This window comes from Oreochromis niloticus, linkage group LG13 (assembly GCF_001858045.2).
Source record: "Oreochromis niloticus isolate F11D_XX linkage group LG13, O_niloticus_UMD_NMBU, whole genome shotgun sequence".
NCBI lineage: Eukaryota > Metazoa > Chordata > Actinopteri > Cichliformes > Cichlidae > Oreochromis > Oreochromis niloticus.
Window position 1 is genome coordinate 5,766,074 of NC_031978.2, and position 8,026 is coordinate 5,774,099.

The following is an 8,026-nucleotide window of genomic DNA, read 5'->3' on the forward strand; positions in this document are numbered from 1 at the left end:
TTTGCATAGTTAATAATATACGATGTAACCATGGAGACAGTCAGTCACGTGAGCTAGCGGTGCATGTTTACTACAGTGATTAAGGTGATTGTGTGCACAGCGTCCAGGGTAAAGACATTACTTCAGTATTGTTTTCTATTTATATATGTTTGCCTTCTGCTGACCATCACCTCAGGTTCACCATTACAGTTTCAGCATACAAATGTACACTGTTAAATATGAACACATTCAAAAAAAATCATGTCTCAGAAATAACCACAGCTGTTTATGTTTGTCATTATAGTTTTATTTGTAAGAAAATTGTGAACTTCAAATTGTTTATCAAGTCAAAGAACATTTGACAAGTCTGAGTCATTCCTTTGTCCTGTGAGAGCTGGAATAAATATATATCCTGACAGTTACAGTTGAAACAGTAGCGACAGGTAGAAATGGGATCAGATTAATCTTTGCTTAGTCAGACACCTCCTGTGTTGGCCTTAACCCAAATTTCCCTCGGGGTCAACCTTCAGGATCAATAAAGTTTTATTGAATTGAATTGAATCATATTAAAAAACAAACAATAGCACGATTTTGCATCCATTTCCAAATTGTAGTCAAGCAGCCCAGTCTCATAAATAGGTAACAGAAATGTCTCTAATGTAGACGTGTACAGTGTAGTGTAAGCATTAAAAGATCATAAAGGAAACACTACTATTTATGTGAAACTAATTGTAATAAAAAATGAACAGGTGATTTACAGATTTATAAGAAAGAATCTGAAAACAACACTTTTTTGGTCTAAGTGGTCAAAGTATAAAACAGAACTGATGTTCAAGAACAAACCGTAGCTGCACTGATATTACACATCTCCATTGTTGTGGTGAACAGATATGTTGCTTTTAAAACCACATGCAGTGTGTGACCATGACTGTCCACTGAGACCATGAACGCCACTTCGCTGAAGTCTTCTTCTTCTTCTTCTTCTTCTTGCCATCAGAATGGAAGCAGACAGAGCACGAGCTGCTTTGATCTACAGAAAGGAAAAAGCAGAACATATGAGCTGAAACCATTAAGATAGAAACAATCGTTCAATGCAGTGTCTCACGTAGCTTAGCCTGTTACAACTGTTGATACAAGCTCAGTACAGTTAACACACAGTGTCAGGGAGCTCCAGTGTGGGAACTAGTGGCTTTAGGTTTGTAGTCATTTAACTTTCATGCATTCATTTATTTAATTCAGGAGGAAGAAATGTCAGGTGGGTGCAGGCTGGTTACATGCATCTGGTCCCATGCTGTCTTTAACCAAATGACTTGGTTCACTTTATGGCTGGGCTGTATGTGGGGTTATATCATGTTATTTGGGCAGGAGTACCTGTCCCCTGTTAGGCTTAGAAAGTTTCTCCATAAGCAGAGCTTCTAACTCTTATAGCTTTTAGCACATCTGTAGCTGTGCAGGCTGACAGGTTTTTGGTGGCTCTTTTTACCCCACACTGGTTGTGAATGTGTAAATACCCCCACTAGTTCTTTTGGGTTGCAGTTAACTTGGGAGGAAGGGGTGGGTCTGCCAGGACTAGATGAATAAAAATGATCTGGGATACATAAATTTCATAATGCATGCAGACATCTCTATCAATTAAACCTGGCCTGAGGGCTGCCATTTTTACATTCAGTTATTTCTCTTAGAAACGTTGGATCTAAATAATGAATGTGTTACAGTTAAACTGAACTGGTCAGTGTAAATGGCTCATTGGGACAAAGAAACCTTTAAATTAAATCCCATCACCTGATATCGAGTGTCAAACAATATCAAAGCTGTAAAAGCTGTTTACAGTCAGAATTTATAAAACTATGATTGTAAATAAATTCAAACAAGTGAGCTTTTCTCTTCGTGCTGAATATCAACACTGTCATTTCTCAGACTGTAAGATAGAATTTACTAAATGGTTGATGTACATGAAAAATATGTCCATAATCACAAATGACCATAAGAGCCAGTAGAATTAATTCAACCGGACACTCAAAAGACGTCCTTAAATGCTCTTTAAGTGGCAGAACAAACAAACAAACAGTTAATCGCTTACTTGAGATGAAATCTGCTCAGCTACTTTGAAAACAGCTTCTAACTGGTTCCTCCTTTAACAGGATGACTGCTCAGGGGTAAGGCCATCATGCAGTCCAGCAACCTTTATGGTTCTGCTTTGATTCACCAGGAACTATTAGGGAAACCTTTCAGCGCCTCCTGTGAAAGACACAGGCATAAACACAAACATTTATTAACATGTTCCACAGTCTTCCAGTTTGATTTTCTCACCCTGTGGACAACAACGTACAGAGATGCAGGTTTATGTTAACTTTTGTAAGGTTTCTTTACTGAACACATCCAGCTGCAGCTCCACTGTGATCCTGAACTGGATAAGCACTTAAGAAAGTATGTCAATAAATGGACAAACATCAACTTACTATATTTATCCAAACAGACGGGACCAATAATGGTTCACTGAGTTAGAGACTTTAACAGTCTCTTCTATGTAAGAATGTCTCGTGCTGATGGACCTGCAAACTTGACAACAAAGGTTTTTCAGACTACATGTAGCTGTCCTCTATGTCAGCTAACACATTTACATTCATGTCACACTTATTTCTGCTTTCTCATTTTTATCATTATTACTTACATTTTGATTGGATACCTTGAGTTTGTAAAAGATCAGATTACATAATTGGGATACAATTCAATAAAATTCATGTATCCAATTCAGGGTTGCGGGAGGATGAAGCCTATCCCAGCTGATACAGGACAAAGACAGGCTGCCAGTTATCGCAGGGCTAAGACAATACGTGTAACAGAAAATCCACTTAGATGTTTGATATTTCTAATAATAATCATAATTATGACTATTATTTGAAATATTATTTAAAGGTTTCTCTATAAATACATTTGAATTTTTTTATAACCCCTAGAATATAAACCTGAGCTGTTTCAGATTCTGACCTCTGACCTCAGTGACCAGGCTGTGTCCTCACTGCAGCTCCCTCTTGGAAGTACGTCTGCTTCTTGTCTTCCCCCAGTGATGACCGCCTGCCCTTAATATCACGTACTGTACCTGAGGAACAAAACAGGACAAACACTTGCCTTCATTTAAGAAGTACATTCATACAGAGATAATCTATGGAAACACACTAGTTCACCCTTTGGGAGGAATCAGTTCCTGTGAAACATTTCTGTAAATCAACATCGTGGAGAATGAAATGAGTTCTTCAGGTGACTCAGCAGTCCCACACTGACAAATGAAACTTCTGTGGAAGAAGAATCAGGATTTTTTTGATTTCCAATCAGGTTAAACTATTAAGGATGAAGTAGGAGTCCTCATCTTTGCTCTTCTGAAATCTTTGTTAAACAACAACAAACATAAATTAGTAACAAAAATACAGCTGAGTAGAGGCTTTACAAATCACCAGCAGCCATAAATTAATTAATTAATAAATAAATGTAAATTTTAATCGTCAAATGTTTCTGAGCCGTCTTCAACCTGCTTTTAACACATTAAAGTCCCACAGTCAATGCAGCCTGACTCAATCCTAAATGTTCAGCACACACAGAGACACAGAGGGACTGTTTAAAGTTTAGTGTTAACCTGAGTCACTGATCATTTACAGTATTACAGAGTCTGGCAGTCTTTGCATGATGTCCACGTCACTGTAAGCTTCTAGCTGACTCTCAGGTGTGACAGGTGTGTATCGAGAATAGAAATATTTTCCTGCTATTATTTGCTGCTATTTTGATAATCATCATTACCGTTTCATGTTAATAGTGATGTTGCTTTCCTAGATGCATTCAGATGTTCAAACATATTGGTATCATATTAGTCTTTATTACAGGTCCAGTAAGAACCACTTTAAAATGTTGAGTTGAATCTATAACCCGAAGTGCTTTGGAATGTATAATTTTAATGTTTATGCAGACTGCAGGGTGAAAGAGTAACTCTGTGCTAAAAGAAGACAGGAAGTTATATGTCTTTGAAGTTGCAGGTGGTGCAGAAGTGAAACCGAAAGCAGAGTGAGTGCAAGTTAAGAGCAGGGTGTTTATTATGCATTTATTGCGGATTAAGCCTTAAGTAGTTGTGGTAGACTGAAACAGTTGTTTATATATTTTACATATAAGTCAAGATCATTACACACAGGATGGCCTTAGCCTGGTTGGTTGCTTAAGTTGAGGTCAACTAAGGTTCAGAAAGCAGATGCAAACTCTGCACGTACAGACAGACAAATAGTGAGAGGTCATGACACGTACGCAGTACACAGCATGCACGCGCCCCCGCACGTGCACACACACACAGATAGACTCATTTAGGTAAGAGTTTATAACTGCAAAGTCGAGGCGTACGTGGTAGTCTGTTACAGGAAGTCCACCTGATCGGGGAGATAAGGAGGCGCTCATGGAGCGACAGCGAGGATGGAGACAGGAAGCATCAGCCGTCGACACGAAGATGATGTTCTATGTTAAAAGTCATTGTGGTTTAGGCTGACGTATGCTTTGTTTAAATCTGCCTAGTAACAGGAAAGGGGGCTGTACTATCTTAACCCCATAAAACAGTTGTCTGAATATGATAAAGACAGTTCAACACTGATTGGGTTGTTGAACTCACACATGTGTTTATTAAAATACTGTCTAATTCCACACTGGACTGGATCTGTGGTTATTTATGGATTCTTCTCTCAACATTGAACCCTAACATGTGCCAGCAGGAAAGAGTAATAATAACCTGCATCCTGAGGTTTGTCATGCAGGATTAAAGGAGCCAGGCTTTGTTCACACAGCTAGGATTGTATTTTACACTGACCCTGGGTCAGTATAAGTATCATACAGTTTAAACGAAGCACTGAAACGTGCACATATTTATTACAGATGCATTGAAGCTAATCGGGATATTTACTGTCAATCTGTGGCTGCGATTAATCACTTTACTGGAAACTTTATTAACTAGTAACTTCATCAGTCATGACAGAAGCTAATATTTCTGTGCTAACATCGTTTAAACAGTAACAGCTTTACTACAATATAAGCTAACGTTTACACCGTAACTTTAAGCTAGCACCATAAAGACGGTAAAACACGTAATAATATCTACAAATGCATCTTAAAGCTGTTATATTAGCACTCGGTGTATTACTAACATAGCCACATTAACATTATTGACACTCGCTGACTTTTAATAGTCATTCTATAAATGCTGTCCGTTTAAATGGTCTTACCTGTAAACACTGCTGTATCCACCGGATTCCAGCCAGAGTGGATTCTGGAGTCTTCCACGCTCCTGTTAGTGATCCTCCATCTGGATGGATGAGAACAACCTTCTGAACAATCTAGCAGGTGGATGGCCCATATATATGGGACTGATTTCTGCTAATAACGCCCATTGTATGGACTGATAACAGCCGAAGCGGGTGAATAAAGTCACCCAGTCGCTAGCTGTGCCATTACCCAGCATACACCTCTCCCTCCATAAATGCAAAAGTAATAGCCTATAATTAATTTATCTGCTGTATCTGCTGTTTCTCAGGTAGTTGTTTACATTATATAATATATTCTGTTCAGTACACGTCACTACAATGTGATTTCGGAAATATATAAATATACGAACAACAGGCTCTTGCGCGGAAATCTCTTTTCGTCGATAAACAACGTTTAGGGAGCAGCATAGTATTCAATAGGAGGACCCTGCACGTCAATTCTCGACGCGAGGGGGGTACCCTGCGCGTCCATAAGTGAAGCAGAGGGAGCCTGACCATGCGTCACACATTTGACGAGTTGGGAGTGAGAACGTGTTGATCACTCAAAACAAATGTGACTGACTGAAAATAATAATACAGCTGAAACATATTTTATAGCTGCATAAAGGTTTATAGATGTAAGATTTATACATGTTATTTTTTGTTTTATGTATGAAATATGTTTGAGCTGTATTTTTATTTTTTGAAGCCTACAATGGCTGTTTTACTGCAAGTACACTGTTTATTTTAATGATACGTAGCCTATATGATCCACTTTAACTGCTCTGCTCTACAACCTCAGCTGACTAAATCTAGGCCAACTGAACTGATGTGAGGTGATCTCAGGGAGCACACGTATTACTTCAAGCTAAACTCATAAAGCTTTTTATTGTAGCATGTATTTAATTCTTTATATTCATTAATTTGAACGAATGGGTTTAAATGATGCGGGGAAATTGCCATTTTTTAGACATAAACACAAAAACGTAAGCCTAGATGTACGTCACTTTATAAAATTCAGCTGCAGTGCTACATGTCGCCAGCAGCTCCACATTTTCTCTCTCTGTACCCGGATAGCATAGCTGGACTGGCCATCGGGCATACCGGGTAATTTTTCGTTATGGGCCGATGGGTTTTGTTTTTGTTTTTTGTTTTTTTGTTTTTTTCCGTAACGGTATAAACACTGAAAGGTGGTGGATTGGCCAGATGCTGGGAGATGTGTAAAAATAACTCAATTGTTGTTTGGTGGTGGCTATTGTGGAGCTTCCACGGACTCAGTAACATTAGCAAGTGGTGGAGGCCAGCAGATGCAACACGCTGGCAGGTGGATGACGGAAAGGCAGGAGGAGCAGAGACCTGAGGCGGTGAACTGAACTTCAGGTAAGAAGTTATGACCTGCAGTCTATCTGGGTCAGATATAAACCAAGTTTAGGTGGAGTTTATTTTCGTTATGCTGACTTTTTACAGTCAGTTACAATAACTCTTACTGCTTAGCTAGCATGAAAGAGTTTATATACCGCTGGGCAGGTGCTATGATGTTATTGATGTTGAACTTGTTTTGTCTTATTTTATTTATAAGGTTAGTTATTAGAGTTGCCAACTGTCCCATAAAAAACGGAATGGTCTCGTATTCAGAGAAAATATTGCGCGTTTCGTATTGAGGTGAAAAGGAACACAGTTTGTCCCGTACTTCAGCCAGGATGGAAAAAGACACAAAGCTGGAGTTATCCTGTGTCTTTGCTGCACAGCTGCCTCTTCTTCTCTCATTCTCTCTCCCTCCCTCTCCTGTTTCTACTTCAGTCATGAAACTGATCAATAATCAGCTGATCAGCTTTTCTCTCTTGTTTGTTTATCGCCCACTTTGCGAAACTTTGAAACCAGCGGATGTCGCGCTAAACAACAGCAGCACGTTTAAGCTTGATCAGCTGTTGCTAGAATTTATTTAATATTAATTTCTAGTATCAGCTGATGTTTGCTGGAGCCATAGCTGTAAAAGCTGCTGGTCATGATGTTGGTTTGGTTATCTGGTGAGAGGGAAACATGAAGATGAAACCAGGAGATGTCCTTACTGAATCATCAGAGCTGAACAGGTGATGTAGAAACAGGTTTACCTTTTAGGTCACATGAATGAGTTGAAGGGAAGTTATGAACTGTTTCTGAGAGACAAATAACACCAGGATCTTTTTCGCGGATACAAGCGGCAGAAATGAGCTTCCTCCGAAGGGTGGCTGGCCTCTCCCTTAGAGATAGGGTGAGAAGTTCGGCCATCCGGGAGGGGCTCAGAGTAGAGCCGCTGCTCCTCCACATCGAAAGGAGCCAGTTGAGGTGGTTCGGGCATCTGACAAGGATGCCTCCTGGGCGCCTCCTGGGTGAGGTGTTCTGGGCATGTCCCACCGGGAGGAGGCCCCGGGGCAGACCCAGGACACGCTGGAGAGATTATATCTCTCGGCTGGCCTGGGAATGCCTTGGTATTCCCCCGGATAAGCTGGAGGAGGTGGCTGGGGAGAGGGAGGTCTGGGCTTCTCTGCTTAGGCTGCTGCCCCCGCGACCTCGGATAAAGCGGATGAAGATGGATGGATGGATGGATCTTTTTCTAAGTAGCTGACAGCTGGTAACTGTGCAGGGGTGGGTCTAGCAAAGTTTTGCCAGGGGCCCAGTGACAGAAAAGATTTTGTTAAAAAAAAATGAGAAAAAAACCCAAACATCACACCACAACATCCTACAGTGGTAAGTGTTCAGTTTAAAATGATTGTGAATGAACACATTTCAGAGGAGGTGTT

General features: G+C 40.1%; 1 long non-coding RNA gene across 1 annotated transcript; it reads right to left on the reverse strand.

The window, feature by feature from the left end:
• Positions 1 to 267: 267 nt before the first annotated feature.
• On the reverse strand, positions 268 to 3,455 carry LOC102077229 (uncharacterized). The gene is made up of 3 exons (XR_002064224.2): positions 2,968 to 3,455; positions 2,060 to 2,217; positions 268 to 1,009 (listed from the first exon to the last, which is right to left on the reverse strand). It is a non-coding gene; the product is annotated as an uncharacterized LOC102077229 (long non-coding RNA).
• Positions 3,456 to 8,026: the final 4,571 nt, after the last annotated feature.